Genomic DNA, 23884 nt, shown 5'->3' with positions numbered 1-23884 from the left:
TTGCCATACTATATAACTGTCGTCAATATAACAACTGTGCCAGCTGATGCACTGATACTAAGGATTGTCCGTTGTATAAAGGTGGCGCTCCTTCCACCAAGACATATAAAGTTTTTCCAATGAGGGGGAGAAATTGGGCTCCATTGGACAACCTTGTGTCTGGAGGTTGAAAAAATTGCGTGATAGCAAGAATTGCGTTTTTGTCTACATGTATTCCTTTAATTCAACTAAATATTTTCTATATCTCGCGAGATGATATGACACGGCTGCAAGGGTCTTGAAGTGAGGAACTGAGGTGTATAATGCGGCTACGTCACATGTAAACCACATGTGATTTTTACTCCAGACAAAAGTCTCTATGATTTTAAGTACATCCTTCAACATATTACATCAAATAGACATATTCAAGGGGTTTGGTGATGGACAACTTCCAAACAGTGTTGGAACGTGGCCTAAAATTGCTGTATAATAATATCAGAAGGAAATACAGAAATGAAATATAAATCCTAGTTTTGTATTTGTGTTTTTTTTAATTAAAAATACAGTCGACCAATGTCATTTACAGAACAGTCAGTGTAAAAATGTCATCACGTTGTAAATTTCAGCTTACACATAATTATCCTAATTGTAGTTGTAAGTCTATTGGTCTATTAAGTATACGTAAAATATATATTTATGGACATGTGAGCATATATGTGAGAACAAGTTGTTGTGATAGATATTGGATGTCTCGTATAAAAAGTAGTAGAGACAAAAAATGCCCATAGCAACCAGACAACATCTCCACTTTCCAATGTTTCCCTAGTTTTAATACATGAGGCCCAAATATGTCCCAAACTATGCCAATGTTGTCCTCGCCGAAATCCTCATTATGGAAAAAAAAGTACAAAAACAGGTCTATAGAGCTAAGGCACTTTTCACATCACTCTATTGCCCTCCGCTTCACGTTTACGCCGAAAAAAAAACTCCCGAAGTCCAAGTCCGATGGAGAACTGCTATGTATCCCAATGTATAAGCAAACAGTGGGATATGTCAGCCATAGGCCCCAATTGAAAATAAACATGGCGCAGTATACTTTTTTTTTTACTGTATACAGTTTTTTTTAGATATGCCGTCGGGAGGCTCAAAAGGACGTCTAATGGATACGCTTAGTGTGTACACTGTAAGGTCCTTCTGGCAAACAAGCTAAGTGTACATCACAAATGTGATGTGAACAGGGTCTAAGGCCTGATTTCAGTAAGCCACTCCACCACCGATATATACAATATAATCATGTCTATAAAGGAAGATATCCAGGTTATAACAATATAGATATTCGGTTCGGAGGAAGAATATGTTACAGCATTTAAATCACAGCATTGGGATTTTTAGCTCCAATACCTGAGAATAGAGAAAAGAGATACAGATAAGTTTACATGCAGTGGTGTACTGTAGTCTTTGTTCTATACAATAGAGATATAGCAAGCATCAGATACCTACGCATGTATATGACAGTGGACTGTATAACCCAGTTAAAGAAGACTTTCTGGGACAGGAAGTAGCTATCTGACAGCTGTCATTGTCAAGCATATTCGTGCTTATGAGGCTATTTCCTCTGTCACCCGGCCACCCAGAAGTCTTTTCCCTTTTTTTCTGGTCTTCTTGGTAAACAATCACATTTAAAGAACCCTCCTCTTCCCATCCTGCTTACTTTACAAGGATCTGCTAAATTAAATCTATGTTTATTTGTCAATCTGGGATGTTCCGAAAAACCAGAACTTGAAAAGAGTTTAAATTTTTGTTTTCTTTCTATAAACAAGTGTTGTTTGATGGTAACATGAGTGGGATTCTACAGAAAGCAATATTACTGGTAAACTGGGACATAACCAGTGGTATACCTAACATAGAGGCAGGGAAAGTGACTGCTATAGTGCTAGCTGTGGAAGGATGCCTGGCACTAAACTGCTTTCCCTGCTTGTCGTGACACTGTTATAGTAGCTATCTGCAGTAACCACTTGGGGCAGATTTTTCTAGCTCCCATTGTGTTCATAAAAGACAAAAGCATTATAGGAGTGGCACCTTAATTGGCAAAACCAAAAAAATTATAATTGCAAGCTCTTGGAGCACTTAGGCCCCTGCATCACATAGATTTGACTAGCTAAAATGGTACCACATTATTTTTTGTTTCAATACTAGCTGTATAAATCGAAATCCAGTTAGCTCCCCCTAGTGGTAGCTGAATGCTTTCAGAATTATATAATTTATGAAGTCAGAAAAACACAGCACTTCTATCCGGATATATTGTGAAATTAATCCGCATAGAATTGCAGCGCTGTCCCCCACCGTTTTTGTTTACAAGCTGCCAGCACGTGACTGCTGCAGTCAATCAGTGGCTGTTTTTTTTTTCCCCCGAGAAGTCGGATAAATAAATAAATAAATTCCAATGCGCGTACCTCGAGTGACTCCGCAGTTTCATGACGGTTATTTCTGACCAGTATTTGCTGCCATTGGTTTTCCATCATTGACAGCTGGATTTTTTTTATCCTCCAGTGCTGCCTTACGTTTTAAGCTGTTCGCCATTTGTTGAATTACTGAAATGATAAAAGAAATACGAGTTGCAGTAGAATATTGTGACTGAAATTCATTTAGATAGCACTCACTACTTTTTAAAGAGTCCACCACCTTCATGGCTTTGAGAGTAGGTTGATCTTTCTGTAACAGCATATCCCTTATTCCGCATTCATCTATTATAACAGGGCAAGTAATGCATTTTTCATAGCTGTCCTGCATCCGATAAGCAGATATTGGTTGTTTCATAATTAATTATATCTCCTGCTCCATAAACAAAATACTGGTTTGTATTTGTAGATAGGTGCCCTTGCTACATATAGTGAAGGCAACCGATTCAGTGTTCAGGCAGAATGCCAAGTTTATTAAGCCCCAGACCCGAACATGGATTAACCCCAGGGGCATGTTATTTAAAGAGGACCTGTCACTTGGTAATATGAGTTGAACTGGTTTACTGACCTGAATAGCGCTGTCTCCCTGAATCCAGTGCTATTTTTATTTTATTTTTCTGGACCTCCCTGTCTAGAGATTTGGCCCACTGTTGTGTTGGCTCCCTATATACTAATTTGCTGTAGTTAGCCAACATGGCATGAACTGCCCTCAAGTTGCCTCACGCTGATTGGTCAGCATCAGAGGCAGGAAAGTTAGCTACACCCCGTTGGCTAACTACAGCAAATTAGCATATAGGGAGACTGGTTCTCTTTAAAATAAAATAGCACCCCTTTTCTGCTCAGAAAAAGTGTCAGTGACCTATGGTAAGATCATGTTGTAGGATAGGAAAACTGGTTGCAGCTCAGTATCTATGACATATTCAGCACATGTTGAGGCCCATGGTTATAAGATTAAAAAATAATAATCTACCTGCCTTCAGCCACAACTAGGGGGAGTTTAGGAGCTCACTGCATACTTTATATAGAACTTAATAACAAATCACTATGCAGTGAGCTCTAAAGCTCCCCCTAGTGGTCGCTGCAGGTAACTAGTATGATTTTGTTTAAAGAGGCTCTGTCACCAAATTTTGAAACCCCTATCTGCTATTGCAGCAGATAGGCGCTGCAATGTAGATTACAGTAACGTTTTTCTTTTTAAAAAACGAGCATTTTTGGCCAAGTTATGACCATTTTTGTATTTATGCAAATGAGGCTTGCAAAAGTACAACTGGGCGTGTTTACAGTAAAAGTACAACTGGGCGTGTATTATGTGCGTACATCGGGGCGTGTTTACTACTTTTACTAGCTGGGCGTTAGGAATGGGAGTGTATGATGCTGACGAATCAGCATCATCCACTTCTGTTCGTTAACACCCAGCTTCTGGCAGTGCAGACACAGCGTGTTCTCGAGAGATCACGCTGTGACGTCACTCACTTCCTGCCCCAGGTCCTGCATCGTGTCGGCCACATCGGCACCAGAGGCTACAGTTGGATATGTGGTGGCCCGTGGGTGGCGGGGAATGCAGGAACCCAAAATGGTGGATACTGGGCTCTCTGTCTTGTGTCACGGTGGTATTTTGCCTTGCAGGCCTTCCCACCTCCCAGGGACACACACACACAGTGATGAGGGGGTTGCACAAGATGATGATGATGACTGTTGTTTCCCCCGGGGCACTCCCTTGGTGGCTGACTCCTGTCTGGTGTTATTTGGGGTGCCCTTGGTGTAGAGTGCAAATAGAAGACAGGAGACGGTGGTGGCAGTTAATCAGGAGAGCTTGCAGCACACTTTTACTTTTCAAGATGGAGATTGTACAATACAAATATGTCATCCAAATTCAGCTCAATCAGTGTAGCCCAATGCTAAATGCAGGAGTGCTATTATCTCTCTACTCACAGTCTCTCTTTCTGGACTCTTCTGGCTCCTTGAGCTGTTATTCCAATAGATCTCTTTAGGCCTGTCTTTCTCTGTAATCCCCAAATGGCTGAACTCAGGAGCACCTTCCCTGTGCCTCCTGCTGCATCCCCTCCTAGCTCACCACTGCCCTCACTCACTCTAACCACTCCCTAATTAACTCCTCCCAGCTTCTGTTACATTATAGAAAAACCACTCCGCATAGGCTGAAACACAATGTCATAACATTTCTGAACCTGTAGATGGCAGCATAACACAACACATGAAGACAAACATAGTTTTCATAGTAGTGCTCCTGTGGGACACTACATACACCCCCTCTTTAAATAAAGCCGTCCTCGGCGTCCGACTCTCCAGGCGGCAGGTTAACCTAAAACAAAGGTTAATCACAATTGCAATAATAAACTAAGAGTCCATACAGTCTCTGAGGAATATGAGGATATAATGCTGAACAGGGAAAATGTCCAAGAGTCCTTGTCATATGAACTGGGGAAAATGAAGGGCTTGTTACCCAATTGGGATGTAAACAATACAATGTCTCTGGTGAAGGATAATCCAAAAATGAAGTCTCAGATTCAACAGTTCAATCTTGATATCGAGCTGGCATCTTACCTCGGGTAGCTCTATCAGATCTCCTCAGGGGCTCCTCTATTACAATTTCAGGGTCCCTGGATTCCTCTGGACCAGGCCGGAACTCGGATGACGAGGTCACTTGGTCTTCGCCGGGATCAAGAACAGTTCTTGGAACAAAAACAGACAGCCAAGGTTGGAACAGCCAATCAAGAGGGGACATACTAGTTGTTGGCGGTAGCGGTTCAGCTGCAGGAGATTTCTCAGTTGTCTGTGGTTCTGCTGGTACCTCTTCCTTTAGGCAGAGCTTGAGACGATTACGGTGGACGACTTGGGAATCTCGGCCTTCGCGCACAATCTCATAGACATCAGTCCCAGGGTGCGGGATGGACTTAATTGTGTATGGTTCTTTCTGCCACTTGCTGTCCAACTTACTTGAACGATGGTTGTTTTTCAGCCACACACGGTCTCCAATTTGGAAGGGTTCTGCTTCGGCCTTTTGATCAAAACCTGCTTGTTGCCTTTGACGAGCATCTTCCATCCGTCTTTCCACAATCTCGTTGGCTTCAGCCAGGCGACGCTGGTGATCACTCACCCACTCTGTCTTTGGCAGGGGGTTGATAGTATCTGGAACTTCGACATCCATGGCCAAGTCCGAAGGCAATTTGCCCTGACGGCCAAACAGGAGATAGTAAGGAGTGTACCCTGTGGAGCAGTGCACAGTGTTGTTATACAGGTACACCAATTCTGGCAGGAGAGTCGGCCAATCAGCCCTCTTCTGGGACGGAACAGTTCTTAACATCCCAATAAGAGTCTGGTTCATCTTTTCACATAAGCCATTACCTTGTGGATGATAAGCGGTAGTTCTCAGCTTCTGACAGCCATAGAGGGAACACAACTCGTGGAACAGTTGAGACTCAAATGCGGAACCACGATCAGTCAGGATCTTGTCCGGACAGCCATAGGGGAGTACGAAATTCTTCCAAAAGATGGCAGCGGTGGTCTTGGCAGTCAGGTCTTTCACTGGCATAGCTACCACGAACTTCGTATAGTGGTCAATTATAGTTATAGCATAAGTATACCCAGTGCGGCTTGGTTCAAACTTTACATGGTCAATGGCTACCAGTTCCAGCGGTCTATGACTGATGATGGGGTGAAGTGGGGCTCTCTGGTCATGACGCTCTCCTCGGCTCTGAGCACAGGTGGGACATTCTCGGCACCACTTCTCTATGTCGTCTCTCATGCCAATCCAGTAAAATCGTCGGCGTATGGTATCTTCCGTTTTATGAACCCCAAAGTGTCCCGATCTGTCATGGTAGGCTTCCAAGATGGATTTGGAATCTCGCCGGGGTACCACAATTTGATGTAGACGCTCACCCGTTACGGGATCCAGGGCAGTCCTCTGTAGTAGACCTCTGGACACGAAAAGTCGATTCCTCAGTCTCCATAGACAAATTAATTCCTGATCAGCTTGACCTCTACGTATTCGGTCCGGAGTCCTCTTCTGAAGAAGGGAAGTCTGCAATTCCTGTAGGTTTCTACTCTCCCGTTGGAATCTAGCCCACTGTCTGGAATCTTGGGAGCAGTCAGGAACATTTGGTTGCGGATGTTCGTTTCGCTTCCTCTGAGCGATCACCGAATTCTGGGTTGCAAACTGAGCATAGAATGTAGGCATCTCTACCTCTTCCCATTCATCATTACATCGGACCAGTTCTTCACCCACAGGCAAACGGGATAAGGCATCGGCATTCACGTTGGACGCACCAGTCCGGTACTTGATCACAAACTGATAATTCGCCAGTCTGGATGCCCATCGCTGTTCAAGAGCTCCCAGTCGCGCTGTATCCAAGTGGGCCAGCGGATTATTATCCGTGAAGACGATGAAGGGTGTTGCAGCCAGGTAATCTTTAAATTTTTCGGTCACTGCCCACACAAGGGCCAGGAATTCCAGCTTAAAGGAACTATAATTCTGGTCGTTCCGTTCAGCGCCTCGAAGACCTCTGCTGGCATAAGCGATGACTCTCTCTTTCTGGTCCTGTACCTGCGACAGGACGGCCCCCAATCCCTTCTGGCTGGCATCAGTATACAGCCTAAAGGGTTGGTTGTAGTCAGGATATCCCAGGATAGGTGGTTCGGTTAACAGCTGCTTCAGCTTCTGGAAAGCGGCTTCATGGGCTTCAGCCCACTCAATCGGGATCCTTCTCTTCGTAGCTTCCTTGGAGTGACCTCTTAACAATCCCTGGAGGGGTTCTGCAATCTGGGCAAAGTGTGGGATGAACCGTCTATAATACCCTGCAAATCCCAAGAAACTTCTCACCTCCTTGACTGTGGTAGGGGCTGGCCAGCTCTTTACTGCTGCTACTTTGCCTGGATCAGGAACCACTCCTTCTGCACTCACGACATGGCCTAAGTAATGGACTTCCGGCTTCAGGAGATGACACTTGGAGGGTTTCACTTTCAGGCCATATTTGATGAGGGTTTTGAGGACTTCTGCCAGGTGCTGTAGGTGTTCCTCATAAGTCTTTGAGTAGATGATTACGTCGTCCAGGTACAAGAGGACGGTCTCGAAGTTTTGGTGACCCAGGCAGCGTTCCATCAGCCTCTGGAAGGTTCCCGGGGCATTGCATAGCCCAAAGGGCATACAATTAAACTCGAACAACCCCATGGGAGTAGTGAAAGCAGTCTTTTCCCTATCTTCGGGAGCCATAGGTACCTGCCAATACCCGCTGGTCAAATCCAGAGTTGAGAAGTAGGCAGCAGACCCCAAAGCAGTCAGGGATTCTTCAATGCGTGGCAGGGGATACGCATCCTTGTGAGTGATATTATTGATTTTGCGGTAGTCCACGCAGAATCTAATGTTGCCATCCTTTTTTTTCACCAGGACTAGGGGTGCAGCCCATGGACTGTAGCTCTCCCGAATCACATCTGCGTCCTTCATCTCCCGAATCATTTTCTTCACTGGCTGGTACATGGCTGGTGGAAGGGGACGGTACCTTTCTTTGATGGGTGGATGGACGCCTGTAGGGATGGTGTGCTCAATGATAGTAGCCTTCCCAAAATCCATAGGATGTTTACTGAAGGCTTGTTGATTGTCTTTGGCCACCATCAGGGCTCCTTCGATCTCCTCTTCGGTAGTATTAGCATCGCCAACATGGATCTCGGTCCACCAGGGTTTTGTTGTCATCTCAGGGGTAACTTGATTCTGGGTAGCTTGCTGGAACACTGTAGTCTCAGGGCTCCAGACATCTTGGAAGAAGACCTGTGAGAGCTTAGCAACTGGACGGTATTTACTCAGTACCACAGCCGTATCACCAATGTTCAGGAGGCGAATAGGTACCCTCCCATTAGAAACAGTCACTAGACTTCTGGCTGCTAGCACGGTCGGATGATCTTCCAGAAGAAGAGGTTCCACAAGGGCCTGGTAATCTTGACCTTGCAAACCTGGACGAGCTCGACACCACAGAATGGTTTCCGTCTCTGGTTCCAGAGTCACTGGTTGTGAGTCCATGATGCGGGCACGGCAGATCTCACCCTTTTCATTCGTGAACCTCTGTTGGGCATTCAAGAGACGGATAGCATGCTGAATTGCATTTTGATTGGAGACAGGGACTGTAGAAAGTGCTCGGTGTAGGGCATCTAGCATCTCTTCATAGCAATTCCTAAGAACATTCATGCCCAGCACCACTGGTGGAAAGTCATCATCCCAGACGTTCACTACAATTACGCCTTGCTGGGGCAGTTCAGTTTCTCCCATCTGGATCGTGGGTTCCCAGTAGCCCCGATGGGGTATCGATTGTCCATTACTGGCTACAATGTTAAGCCACGTGTCTGGGGGTTGTATCAGCTGGTCGAGGTCCCAGTACTTCTCAAACCAACTTCTCTGCAGAGTGGTGACTTGAGAGCCAGTGTCCAGTAAGGCCAACAGTGGGATCCCATTTAGGTGGATCGTAATCACTGGACACTGCCCAATGTACCGGGGAATCCATTCTGGTGTTGTGGGACCTATTGGTCTTCCTCCCGAGGGGCGGTCCTCTGCCTCGGGGGATTGTCGTTTAACTGACGACATTCTCTTTCAATATGGCCAGCTCTTTGACACCTACGACAAATGGGTCTTCCGGTGGTATCAAATCTGTCAGAAGAGCGTCTACCCCAATTCCGGTAACTTCCCCCTTCTGATCGGTTACTGAACCTATTACTGGAGTAGCGGCGGCTTTCTTTCTGGCGTTGCTCCATATCTTCCATTTTCTGGCACATTTTACTGAGGCTCTTGGTGAGGACAGCAATTTGGTCCCTCAGTTCACCAACTGGATCTTGAGCTTGCATGTGAGCACACTGAGCTAGTGCAACTTGACTTCCCGCTGCTGTAGGATGATCTACTTGCGACTCCGTAGGAGTCTCTATGGAATAGGGGAAAACTTTGGCTTGAACCGCTGCGGCTTCAGTCCCCAGGATTCTAATTGCGAGCTCTTTAAAGTCCAAGAAGATACAGCTTGGGTTCTGGGAGGCCAACATTCTGAGCTGACTTTTAAGAGCTTCAGATGCAGCTCCTTCAACAAACTGCTCCCTTAAGGCCTTGTCAGCCTCTGCAGCCTCTAAGGGTTCTACTTGCATAATTGCCCGCTGGGCCTCCTGCAGGGATAAAGCAAAGTCTCTCAATGACCCACCGGGCTGCTGCTTCTTTCCAAAGAATCTCATCTTGAGCTCTGCCACAGTCCTTACTTCAAATGTGGCACGCAATCGGTCCAGTATCTGTTCCACTGTTTTTTTCTCTGTTCTGGGCCAGGATTTCACTTCTCTTAATGCTGCGCCCTCTAGTTGTCCTATCAATATCTCAACCCTCTGGTCTGTTGAGACAGGATACAAACGGAACATGGACAGCATCTTCTCTTTGAATTCCCTCAGGGAATGAACTTCGCCTTTGTAGCGAGGAAGCCATGGTGCTCCAAAGTAATAGGGCATAGTGAGTGGCATCACTTGCGCTGTTGGAGGTGACCCACTGGGGCTTGGAGAGCCGTTATCTCCGTCATCAGACATTTTCTGCAATAAGTCCTACAGTAACCCCTAGCAACGGGTGTTCAATTTCAGGCTATGCACTAAGCCTCTTTTCCGGATATCTTTTCCGGTGTCTCTACACTGTTAACTGCCACTTTTTACTTTAAATCTCATTTACTGGCCTATTCAGGCACTCACCAGCTTTCTCTTAGCTGCTCCGCTGTTTTCGCGGGTTCTCTTGCGCAGCTCCTTGCCACTTCCAATATGGCGGCGACTTGGCGGGAAACTTTTATTCCGGCTGTAGCGAAATGTCTGTAACTCTGCTCCGGCTGCGATAATCTGGCTCCGGCTGTGGCGCATCAGCGCTGACTTAGTTCATAAGGCACAGAGGCCATAGACATCCTGTTCGTGACGCCAAAATGATATGTGGTGGCCCGTGGGTGGCGGGGAATGCAGGAACCCAAAATGGTGGATACTGGGCTCTCTGTCTTGTGTCACGGTGGTATTTTGCCTTGCAGGCCTTCCCACCTCCCAGGGACACACACACACAGTGATGAGGGGGTTGCACAAGATGATGATGATGACTGTTGTTTCCCCCGGGGCACTCCCTTGGTGGCTGACTCCTGTCTGGTGTTATTTGGGGTGCCCTTGGTGTAGAGTGCAAATAGAAGACAGGAGACGGTGGTGGCAGTTAATCAGGAGAGCTTGCAGCACACTTTTACTTTTCAAGATGGAGATTGTACAATACAAATATGTCATCCAAATTCAGCTCAATCAGTGTAGCCCAATGCTAAATGCAGGAGTGCTATTATCTCTCTACTCACAGTCTCTCTTTCTGGACTCTTCTGGCTCCTTGAGCTGTTATTCCAATAGATCTCTTTAGGCCTGTCTTTCTCTGTAATCCCCAAATGGCTGAACTCAGGAGCACCTTCCCTGTGCCTCCTGCTGCATCCCCTCCTAGCTCACCACTGCCCTCACTCACTCTAACCACTCCCTAATTAACTCCTCCCAGCTTCTGTTACATTATAGAAAAACCACTCCGCATAGGCTGAAACACAATGTCATAACATTTCTGAACCTGTAGATGGCAGCATAACACAACACATGAAGACAAACATAGTTTTCATAGTAGTGCTCCTGTGGGACACTACAATTCTGCAGCAGCATCAGCGTTTGCAGGTAAGTAGCTACATCGACTTACCTGCAAACGCCGATGCTGCTGCAGAATCAACTGTAGCCTCTGGTGCCGATGTGTCCTCGCTCGTCCGACACGATGCAGGACCTGGGGCAGGAAGTGAGTGACGACACAGCGTGATCTCTCGAGAACACGCTGTGTCTGCACTGCCAAAAGCTGGGCGTTCTGAAGAGAAGTGGATGATACTTCTCGTCAGAACGCCCAGCTAGTAAAAGTAGTAAAAACGCCCCGATGAACGCACACAATACACACCCACTTGGACTTTTACTTTAAACACGCCCAGTTGTACTTTAGAAAGCCTCATTTGCATAAATACAAAAATGGTCATAACTTGGCCAAAAATGCTCGTTTTTTAAAAATAAAAACGTTACTCTTATCTACATTGCAGCGCCGATCTGCTGCAATAGCAGATAGGGGTTGCAAAATCTGGTGACAGAGCCTCTTTAACTCAATTTCAATGTAAGGGATTTGGAGCTCTGAATCAGAAAACCAAATGTTCTGCTATAAAGATATACTAATAAATTAATCAGCAAAAATTATTTGCATGAGTTGATCTTTCAAAGACTGAGGATTACTGTAAATTGTAGCTCTACATAAAATATTGAATGAGCCCATGATTTAGATGTTAGGCTGCTAAGACAGTCATATGTGATTGGACAGGCTGTATTGTGTGTTTATGAGCCATGTTGCAGGGGATATTAAGAACTATACACCCCAATGCATTCAGAGTACTATATTAAATGACATAAAGCCAATAATAAGATCAATCAGCAGCCATCAACCTACTTGCTGGCTGTTTTCGGGTAGCAACAGATTTTCATAATAGGGAATTCTGATTTAATAGAGGGGGATTCCCTGTTCAGTATCTTAGGGTATGTGCACACACACTCTCAAAAATGTCTGAAAATACGGAGCTGTTTTCAAGGGACTCGTTTTTCTCTGCGTTTTTTACGGTCTTTTTTGGAGCTGTTTTTCTATAGAGTCAATGAAAAACGGCTCCAAAAATGGCTCAAGAAATGACATGCACTTCTTTTTCATGGCCGTTTTTTTTACTCGGCTGTTCTTAAAAATGGCCGCGTAAAAAAACGGCCCGTAAAAACAGGCGTTCTGCTTCTGATTTTTCGGCCGTTTACGGCCCGAAAAACATCCGAAAATAAGTTGTGTGAACATACCCTAAATCTTTTGACCAAAGTAGAGAGCAGTTACAAGGAGCATCTCTCTCTCTCTCTCTCTCTCTCTCTCTCTTTTTCTTGCATTACACAGACAACCCATTGACTTGAATGGGCACTGTGTAATGCTAAAAGAAAAGGTGATAAATATCTGATTGCTGGGGGCTTTACTGCTGGGTCCCCCACAATCACTAAAATAGGGGCATATCCGTCCTGCAGCCCGCAATTTGTTGTACAGTTTTTTAGCCGAAAAAATGCTATACTTGCCTGTAGTCATGATGACGCGTCCTTCTGACGTCCTCCAGCCCGGCCTCCTAGGTTGACGTTTCATCCCATGTGACTGCTGCAGCAGTCACATGGGATGAAACGTCATCCCTGGAGCAGTCACATGGGATAAAACGTCATCCCTGGAGGCCGGACTGGACACAGGAACAGAGAGATCTTGGTAAGTATAATCTTTCTTTTTTTCTGAGTAGCGGAATCGCAGCTTTTCTGCCTTAAAAAATGTAACATCTGCTAATTGTTGCAGGTTTTATCTCCCCATTGAATTGAATGGGGAAAACCTGCAACAGAAGAGCAACGATTCCAAGGCATAAATTGACATGTTGCAGATTTCAAATCCGCAGCGTAGGTCAATTTAGAAACCTTTATTCTGCGTAATTTTTTTTAGCATGGGGACACATTGTTATCAGCTTATGGTCAAGGGACCTTCCTAACAAGCAGGAATTGCCCAAAGCAAAGAACCCCTTTAAGATAGGCTAAAAAAAAATAATTAATGACTGTATAGCAGAAAATCCTAGAACGGATTTTACTTACAATTGTTAATTCCAACTGCAGACCTGAAATGCTTTTCGCGTTTAGGCATTTTTATAATATTCCGGAACCGAAAACTTTTCGCCTGACAGCTGCAAAAATAAGAAAAAGTATGAAAATGAGTTAGAAGTGATACACATTTTATTTCCTTATATGATACACACATAAATGACAGATGGACACATCTGCTCTAATATTACTTGTATTCATGATTCTTCTTGCAAGTGTTTAAAAATCTTGTATGTATTCTTGATCCTCATTTAACTCTTGGATGAAATTATAGCAGCTACAATGTGGCCCCCGATGCAGAGGGGCCCACTCAGGTGTAGGAATGTTCTTCCTTTTTATGGGGAAAAGAACGCAATGGGGGCATTCTGCTATCATGCTCTACTATATGGCTTCTCCTTTGTTCAGAAGATCTCAACTGTTGTCTGTCCATTTTATTTCAACTTGTATAGATCAATTTACTGTCAACAAGGAAAGGGACCCATCCTCCCTTTGCTATTGGACCTTCTGAATACTAGCGAAACCCTTCATCTGACTTCTTCTGTGTCACCCCCTGTTCCTCTGATTCTGCGTGCAGTACTTGTCTATCTTCAGCAGTCACATAGAGAATGAATGCGTGACCTGCTGCTTCGTTCATGCAGATCACTTGGGACCCCCACTGTCTTGATTATGGGACTCCCAGTAATCAAACACTTATCACGTATCCTGTGGATAGGTGATAAATTGTTGTGGTGGAACAACCCCTTTAAGACCGTCATTATCATTCATATTCTTGACGTTGTCAGGCAATCCAAATTTTGCAGACGATGACTCAGTCCATGTTTCATAAGACCATTCATAGGACAATTTTATATCTTTGTTTTAGTATTATCAGCAGTTGAAGGTAAAACGTTGTATTATTGCCTCTATAAAACAATTTTGTAATGTATTTATCAACATTTTATTGCTTTTGGAGTTGTAATAAGTCTCATGTTGGCAATAGCCTCTTTGAACCCAAGTGAACCCATATTGGAATGTGCCTTTGGATTCGGTGCCCATGGTCACTGTCTGGCCCGAGTTCAAGGTTTGCAATTGCAATAAATGTTCAGTCGTGGCTATGAAATGCTATTTGAGCATCAAGTGTTCTGTTGCCAATATTTCTGGTTGTTTCTCATTTAGGACCGACTTTTGGATCAGCCTAGTGGGCTGAAGAAGTCTTCATAATTGCGTAGAGGGATCTGGAAATGATAGCAAATGAGAGTTCCCTTCCAAAAGCCGCAAGCTATACACATACATAAATTAGGACTTGACTTAAGTGTTTCTCTTTTATAAGTGGAGATAGGAGCATGGTCTACAGACTAGAGAAGCAGAGGTAAATAACTGATCATCTAATGTGCATAGGGGTGTCCCAAATGGGCATGTTGGATTTTAACATGCCAGATCCTTTTCTCTCATGGGAGATAAGCCGCTGCCAAAGGCGTCTGGCAGCACTTATTCCCCTCTCACCATTGAGGACACATGCACTCTTGGCCGAATTGAGCGTGCATATGTATGGGGAGGTCGGGAGGAGTAGCTGTCGGTTCAACGAGCATTTGGCTGACAACTAGTTATGTGCCCTTTTACAGGGGCAAATCTCTGCCCGGTAACAAGCGCCAATTATGACATGAGGATCGGTACTTGCTAGCTCCAACAGCATGGTGCAATGATCGTGGCTATTCACCTTAAGGACCCGTGTAAAAGGTCCTTAAGGTGAATGATGTATCTACAGATAAGGGGTATGTGGACACTGTAGATTATTCCAGATAAGGAACAGTTGCCGTAATGAGGTTTTTGTTGTAATTTTTTCTACATAGGAAGTCATTACTCATCGTGCTGCAGGTGTCTACAGAAAAATCTAGACATCTGCTGAGAGAGTCCTGCGTGAATCTCGTTCATCTGACGGCCGTTAAAACAACGGCCATCACAGGGACCCATGTATTTTAAGGTGGCCATTCACACGACCGATGTTTCTACGGAGCGTGTGAACGGTCAGTTGAAAAATAGGACATGTCCTATTTTACTGCGTATCAGGCATCCCTCCATAGACTCTAGTCTGTGGTGGATCTGTGACCACGCGTCCCGCACGGGTACACCTTAGACATTTCACGTCCGAGGTGGGCTAGGTTCCTATGAATGTAGCCTTATTGTAATTGCTGGGTGGGTTACACCAATTTTAGTTGTCATAACAGGCGACGAGCCCTGGGGGCTGCTATGTGAATACCAAGCGCCAGCAGGAAGTCTCAAAAATATAAAACCTAGTTTTCTAAGCTCAGAGATGTGAAACTCTCTAAACTTTCACATGTGGCTTGAGGTGGTTTACACTCTACGTCATGTACAGAACTTAAAGATTTGACCTCTTATATACATACCTCAAAATGTTTTCCTTTTTTTAGATAAAGTATAGGCAAAGCTACTACCTATGTTTCTAATTAATCTTTGGGCCTGTTCACATCACCGTTCCTTTCCGCTGAGGGGTTCCGTCTGAGGTTTCCGTCGGGTTAACCCCTCAACGGAAGGGCAAACGGAAACCTTAGCTTCCATTTCCCTCACTATTGAACTCAATGGTGACGGAAACTTAGCTAATGGTTTCCGTGTGTCACCATTGTGACAGGGTTCCGTAGTTTTGACGGAATCAATAGCGCAGTCGACTACGCTATTGGTTCCGTCAAGAACAATGGAACCCTGTCACAACGGTGACAAACGGAAACCATTAGCTAGGTTTCCGTCACCATAGCGTTCAATGGTGAGGGAAACAGAAGCTAAGGTTTCCGTTTGCCTTCAGTTGAGGGGTTAACCTGACGGAAACCGTTGACGGAACCCCTCAGCGGAAAGGAACGGTGATGTGAACACAGCCTTACTTATTTTTATATTCTTTTCAATTCATTGGCATCTTTATCCTTATGTTTTTATGACCTTTAGTTATAATGACTAACTATTTCTTATCAATCATTTTCTCCAAGATAAGTCTCACATTCTCTCTATCACTGTGTGACATCGGGTCAATGTGCAATTCTACTTATGTGTTATTTATTTCGGCATTTTTATGTTGTTTGTTAAGGGAGGACTCAAGCCAATATTGCTGTACTACATCTACACCTAGTAGAAGGAACGGCTGACAAGTTGGGTAGAGGAGCAATTAATACATTCCGTACGTTGCACATAAGGACCAATAATGCAATGCAATTTTCTACTATTGACTAGTTCATTTTAAGTAATTGAGGAGGTTAGTGCATCAAGGCACATATTCATTGGCACAGATATAACTTTAAAGGGCTTTGCCAGGCAATTTTTTTTTTACACAGGAGATATGAATCTGCATTGAGCGGTTCTAGTATATCGATCTCAATTGTTCGCTATTCTGCAACTCGGCTGGTTCATTGACCCTAGTACCGTAGCATTTTATGGGGTTTTTTATGCATTTTAGATTGAATTTAGATTGCATTTTAATGAAAAAAAATTTGGGGGACAAATCCTTAAATTGTTATGATTAGTGCTAAATTAAAAGTTAATTGAGTTTTAAAATGTAACTAGGCTGACCTATACTACTCTATTGCAAATCCCCGCTGCGGCCGTCCTTGCCCCTTTACACTGGCACCCAAGGAGATGTTTGGTTTGAATTTCACAGAGCTCTCATTAAGGGCTACTGGAATTACAGTAATCGGCATTATAGGATTTTTAGGGATTGAAAGCAAAAGATATAAACAAACAAAAAGGTATTTTGCATGTATATTAAAAAAACGTGTAAATTTGAATCCTTTGATAAGTGCAAGAAGAAAATACAGGAAAATGTAAGAGACCAAGTAAAAATAACTATAAAATAATCAACAAAAACATTTACAATGTCTCAAAAATTTTTAAATACTGTCTCAAATACACTTTTAAAGCGGATTGCAGAATGAACTCTTAACCTTTACTAAATTATAAAAACTGCATTAATTGTACCCAAAAGCCTAACAAAAACATTACCAAAAAGAAAAAGAAACCAAGACTCTGGCGTGATATACGGAATACAGTCAATGTTACCTGTGTGGCGTCTGCTCTATACTTGAAATCCTCGCTGTCTGCTGGAGATGGAAGGTGACAGCTGTCTTAAATACAAGAACTTGACACCAGGATGTGGGTGTTACTGCGGGTGAGTAAATATTTTACATGTAGAGAACAATGCGCTTTTTATTGAGCTCATATCATAAAGTCTAGTTCTGCAGAGCAAGAATCCCACTTCAATTTACTTTTTACTTAATCCAAAGTACATATTAAGAACAATAAACATTGTGTAATTTTTATGAAGGTATGCCTGCCACAAACACTCAATTCCTATCCTAGGAATCTTTCCTAGGAAGTTGCTATTTAACCCTTTCAGGACGCAGCCGTTTATTTGATCTTCTTCATTTTTTCCTCCGCCTCTTCCAAATGCCATAACTGTTTTATTTTTCCATCGATAAAGCCATATGAGGGCTTGTTTTTTGCGGGTCGAGTTTTAGTTTTTCATGGCACCCTTTATTCCACCGTATAATGTATTGGGTAACTGGAAAAAAAATATTTGTGGGGTGGAATAGGAAAATAACTGTGATTCCTCAATCTTTTTAGGGGTTTCGTTTTTATGGCTCTCACCGTAGGGTAAAAATGGCATGTTAACCTTATTCTATTGGTCAATACGATTTTGGCGATACTAAATTTATATATTTTTTTTTTGTTTTAACACTTTTACAGGGAAGAAACTAATGGTTAAAAATAAAATTTGTTTTGTCGCCACATTCTGAGAGCCATAACTTTTTTTATTTTTCCGTCGATTGAGCGGTATGAGGGCTTATTTTTTTTGCTGGGCAAGCTGTAGTTTATATTGGTATAATTTTGGGCTACATGGGACTTTTTGATCACTTTTTATTAAATTTTTTTGTGGGATATGAAGTGACCAAAAACCAGCGATTCTGGCGTTTTAATTTTTCACGGAGTTCACCGTGCAGGTTAAATAATGGTATATTGTAATAGATCGGACTTTTAGAAACGCGGCGATACCAATTTTGCTTATTTATTTATTTTTTTCGTTTTTACATTACTTTAGAGGGAATAATGGGAAAAGGTTTTTTTTTACTTTTAATATTTTTTATATTATTTTTACTCTACTAAAAACTTTATTGAACTTTTTTTTTTACACATTTTATTAGTCCGCCTAGGAGACTTGAACCAAAGATCATTAGATCGCTGGTACAATACAGGGCAATACTGCTTAACAGGAGATGAAGAAAGGCAGTCCTGTGGGCCTTCATTAGGCCCATTGGCTGCCATGACAACCATAGGTACCCCCCAATCTCTTCTGGGAAAGCCCAAAACGTTGCCATTACCATCTTGGTCATGTTAGCCTTCTGCTGCTTTGTTGTTTCTAACTGGCTATGAAAAACGTAGATGTATTTTTAGAAAATAAGCAGCTGAACGCACTCCTCTGGCTGTTTCACATGATAACAACATTAACAGCCAAGTAAGAGCACCCATCTGTTTCTGACATCTCCTTTTTATTTCTGTCGAGAGGGACAGTGGATGCTTTCTGGACAAAAAGGGGGATTTGAAGACCCTCATTCTGTGCAATGGGTGGAATGGGGTGGCAAAAGGTCCTGAAGAGCGAACAGGGATGGTGTTTGAGGCCTCACTCTTCAGATACCTGGGTGTTGAAGTGGACGTAGCAGAGATGTGGCCCCAAGACAGTCAGAGGAAGGCGTACTGGCAGTGGCCAGTCATAGTGCAAGACTATGGGGAGAGTTTGTTCATGAGGAAACCTGTAGGGCCCATGTGCAGTGCAGCCAGCAACCACTAATTAAAAGGGACACAAGGCCCGAAGTACGCAGATGCAGCCACCACCTATTGGCCTATTAGGTCCAAGCAGACAATACCAAGGAAGGGTAACCTTGACTCTGTCTGCCTGTCACCTCAGAACAAGCCTGCCTGAATCGTAACTAAGTCGGTGCTTCTCAGCAGTGAGAAGACTGTATATACAGTGAAGGAAATAAGTATTTGATCCCTTGCTGATTTTGTAAGTTTGCCCACTGTCAAAGACATGAACAGTCTAGAATTTTTAGGCTAGGTTAATTTTACCAGTGAGTGATAGATTATATTTAAAAAAAAAAAAACAGAAAATCACATAGTCAAAATTATATATATTTATTTGCATTGTGCACAGAGAAATAAGTATTTGATCCCCTACCAACCATTAAGAGTTCAGCCTCCTCCAGACCAGTTACACGATCCAAATCAACTTGATGCCTGCATTAAAGACAGCTGTCTTAAATGGTCACCTGTATAAAAGACTCAATGAATCAGTCTGACTCTAACCTCTACAACATGGGCAAGACCAAAGAGCTTTCTAAGGATGTCAGGGACAAGATCATAGACCTGCACAAGGCTGGAATGGGCTACAAAACCATAAGTAAGATGCTGGGTGAGAAGGAGACAACTGTTGGTGAAATAATAAGAAAATGGAAGACATACAAAATGACTGTCAATCGACATCGATCTGGGGCTCCATGCAAAATCTCACCTCGTGGGGTATCCTTGATCCTGAGGAAGGTGAGAGCTAAGCCGAAAACTACACGGGGGGAACTTGTTAATGATCTCAAGGCAGCTGGGACCACAGTCACCAAGAAAACCATTGGTAACACATTACGCCGTAATGGATTAAAATCCTGCAGTGCCCGCAAGGTCCCCCTGCTCAAGAAGGCACATGTACAGGCCCATCTGAAGTTTGCAAATGAACATCTGGATGATTCTGAGAGTGATTAGGAGAAGGTGCTGTGGTCAGATGAGACTAAAATTGAGCTCTTTGGCATTAACTCAACTCGCCGTGTTTGGAGGAAGAGAAATGCTGCTTATGACCCAAAGAACACCGTCCCCACTGTCAAGCATGGAGGTGGAAACATTATGTTTTGGCTGTGTTTCTCTGCTAAGGGCACAGGACTACTTCACCGCATCAATGGGAGAATGGATGGAGCCATGTACCGTCAAATCCTGAGTGACAACCTTCTTCCCTCCACCAGGACATTAAAAATGGCTCGTGGCTGGGTCTTCCAGCACGACAATGACCTGAAACATATAGCCAAGGCAACAAAGGAGTGGCTCAAAAAGAAGCACATTAAGGTCATGGAGTGGCCTAACCAGTCTCCAGACCTTAATCCCATCGAAAACTTATGGAGGGAGCTGAAGATCCGAGTTGCCAAACGACAGCCTCGAAATCTTAATGATTTACAGATGATCTGCAAAGAGGAGTGGGCCAAAATTCCATCTAACATGTGTGCAAACCTCAGCATCAGCTACAAAAAACGTCTGACTGCTGTGCTTTCCAACAAGGGTTTTGCCACCAAGTATTAAGTCTTGTTTGCCAAAGGGATCAAATACTTATTTCTCTGTGCACAATGCAAATAAATATATATAATTTTGACAATGTGATTTTCTGTTTTTTTTTTTTTATATAATCTATCTCTCACTGGTAAAATTAACCTAGCCTAAAAATTCTAGACTGGTCATGTCTTTGACAGTGGGCAAACTTACAAAATCAGCAAGGGATCAAATACTTATTTCCTTCACTGTATATGTCGTAGCCAAGTTTGTGCCTCCCAAAGTTGGAAGAAATGTACATCATTTTCGTGGCCATGTACACCATCAGCATCGGCAAAAGAACTGCATATATTTTTAAATGCGAAGTAAAAGTTGAAGTCGGCAATCTAACTTCCTGCTTTGTATCATTTTTCTCCACGACATCCCTGCAGGGTATCCACCCTCCTGCCCCACCTTCCAACACCTTAAACCTCCACTAATTATATTGTTATGACATATCACTATGATTAACATTGTTAGATGGAAAAATGAAAAGAACTTCTCATATTGAATAGTTCTCTTAATATATTACTGGTCTAAAACCTTTTTCAAAACTTATAAAAAAAAATAAAATATATATATATAGCCATATGAGGGCTTGTTTTTTGCGGGACAAGTTGTAGTTTTTCATGGCACCATTTATTGTACCGTATAATGTACTGGAAAACTGAAAAAAATATTTGTGGGGTCAAATGGGCAAAAAAACAGTGAATACCGCCATTTTTTGGGGGGTTTTGTTTTTACGGCATCCATCAGGCGATAAAAACGACATTCACCTTATTCTACAGGTTGATACGATTATGGCAATACCAAATTAATGTTTTGTTTTATGTTTTACCACTTTTAAAAAAATAAAACTATTTGTTAAATAAAAAAAATCTTTTGTGTCGCCATGTTCTGAGAGCCATAACTTTTTCATTTTTCTATCAATTTAGCGATGTGAGGGCTTAAATTTTGAGGGGCGAGCTATAGTTTTCACTGATACCATTTTGGGGTATATACGACTTTCTGATCACTTTTTATTTCATTTTTGTGGAGCGCTAAGGTGACTAAAAACCAGCAATTTGCATGTTTTATATATATATATATATATATATTTATTTATTTTTTATTTATTTTTTTTACGCCATTCACCGAGCGGGATAAACAATGTTATGTTGGTATAGTTTGGACTTTTACGGACGTGGCTTTACGATTTATGATAACTTTTATTTTTTTAACATTGATTTAGGGAAAAATTTTGGAACATAAAAATATACTTTATTTAACTGTTTTTTATTAGTCCCCCTAGGAGACTTGAGGCAGCGATCATTGGATCGCTTGCAGGATATACTGCAATACTAATGTATTGCAGTATATCATGATTCTGACAGTCTCCTCTGAAGCCCTGCTGGAGGCAGAGCTTCAAAGGAGTGCAAAGATGGCAGTCCTGGGGGCCTTTGTTTGGCCCCCAGGCTGCCATAACAACCAGGGGGCCTAACCTGATTCTAACACTTTAAATGCCGCGTTCGTGATTGACCGCGGCATTTAATGTGTTAAACGGGTGGAATAAAAGTGATCTTTGATTCCGCCAATTGCAGTGAGGTGTCGGCTGCGTAACACAGCACCCGTTGTGTATAGAGCGAGCTCAGCCCATGAGCCCGCTCCATACTTCCCCTTAACCTTTATCACGTACAAGTAAGAAAAGAGTATCCGGCACACCAATTGCAATAAAGGTAATTTTTTATTTTTAAACGCCAGTGGCAGAGTGCAACTTTTCGGTCTTAACAACCTTCTTCAGGCACTGAGCCGTGCTGGGTATACTGTATAGACGAGCGCTTCTTAAAATTGTAGCGGCTGGCCGCTGTGTCATGGCGCCGCTACAACATTAAGAAGAGCTCGTGTACCCAGTAAACCCAGCACGGCTCAGTGCCTGAAGAAGGTCGTTAAGACCGAAACGTCGCACTCTGACACTGGAGTTTAAAAATAAAAAATTACCTTTATTGCAATTGGTGTGCCAGATACTCTTTTCTTACTCATTATCGGGTTGGGCCCCTATCCGTGCAAAACCCTTTCCACCCTGTATCTGGTGCTATCTGAACGCTCTATACAACACATTATCACGTACAGTTCTGTGATATTGCGTTAAGGGGTTAATAAAAAAATGTGTCAATTTATTCGTATTTATTCGAAATCTCAATGTGGCGGAGAGGGGGGCATATTAAGTCATGCTATGGGGCCCTACGATTTCCGTGTACACCCTTAAATATGCGGCACTTTTATTTGGAAACCCTACATTATAGCACTCATATTTAGGCACTGTATGGTATGTTATGTGTACACCATGTAGTAAGGTGGGGTTCCAGCATAAGGTGCCACAGAGGGCACCACCCAACGTAAGGCCGTCCCTGTTTATATGAATGATGTACATAATTATTTTGCCTAGAACTGTAGCTGCTCATACATGTTTAAGATTTTTTCTAATGGGAAAGGGAGACTTCCCGTCAAAACTGATTCCAATTCTGCAGTGGTGGTAATTGCCAGTGGCAGGATAATTGTCCTGTGTATAGGCTCAGTTTTTGTGTGGTCTATTCTGTTCTATGGCAGCCTGAAAAGCTATCGATTTCAGGTAAGGCACTAGTGGTCCCTCATTTGCAATATAAGGCTCTGTGCACACTACATTTGGCCCTACGTTTAACTTATACGGTCTGCATAAGGCTCAATTAGCCCAACGGAGGCAAAAAGAGTGTCCTTTTGGCCTCCGTTGGGCTGGTATATGTTGGTATACTTTTTTTTTGGATAATGGAATGGTGTAGTGGACTATACTTTTCCATCCCAAGGGTTTCTGCTAAAAGAACCTATACCGCACGGTATACAGATGTAGCAATCTTAAAAAGACTGTCAACAAACTTTAACTTGACTTTTTCAAAGGCTTTTCAATGGCTTAAGTGGTAAGTTTTCAGAGTTGAGCTATAGATTGCTACATCTGTGCGTTTTTTTAACATGGGAGTCTATGGGCCACGTCATACATCACAGATATACATTTAACGTATCCATCATGGGCTTTTTAAATGAGCTGGTAGGGTCCCAAAAGTTCAATAGGAACTGTATAAATCCTCACGGAGTGAGCTTCCCTAGGGGTGGTTGTGTGTAGGGCAGTGTCTCATACTGTCTGCTGAGACAATGTATCTAACTCTATGCAGTGGTGTTGCTATAGGGGTCATATTCTTAAAGATGTGCTATCTCTGATATATATATATATATATATATATATATATATATATATATATATATATATATATATATATATATATATATATAAAACAGTCTTTTTTCTAACTAAAATATTTGTTTTTTATCATTTTCACATGCGGCTGCTTCAATATGGACGA

General features: G+C 42.8%; 1 long non-coding RNA gene across 1 annotated transcript; it reads right to left on the bottom strand.

Moving 5' to 3' along the window:
• Window positions 1-510: 510 nt before the first annotated feature.
• On the bottom strand, window positions 511-17251 carry LOC142750909 (uncharacterized). The gene is made up of 4 exons (XR_012882632.1): window positions 17175-17251; window positions 13131-13219; window positions 2433-2570; window positions 511-1380 (listed from the first exon to the last, which is right to left on the bottom strand). It is a non-coding gene; the product is annotated as an uncharacterized LOC142750909 (long non-coding RNA).
• Between the last annotated feature and the right edge of the window lie 6633 nt (window positions 17252-23884).

This window comes from Rhinoderma darwinii, chromosome 3 (genome assembly GCF_050947455.1).
Source record: "Rhinoderma darwinii isolate aRhiDar2 chromosome 3, aRhiDar2.hap1, whole genome shotgun sequence".
NCBI classification, from domain to species: domain Eukaryota; kingdom Metazoa; phylum Chordata; class Amphibia; order Anura; family Rhinodermatidae; genus Rhinoderma; species Rhinoderma darwinii.
This window is presented reverse-complemented; position numbering and strand designations above follow the sequence as displayed.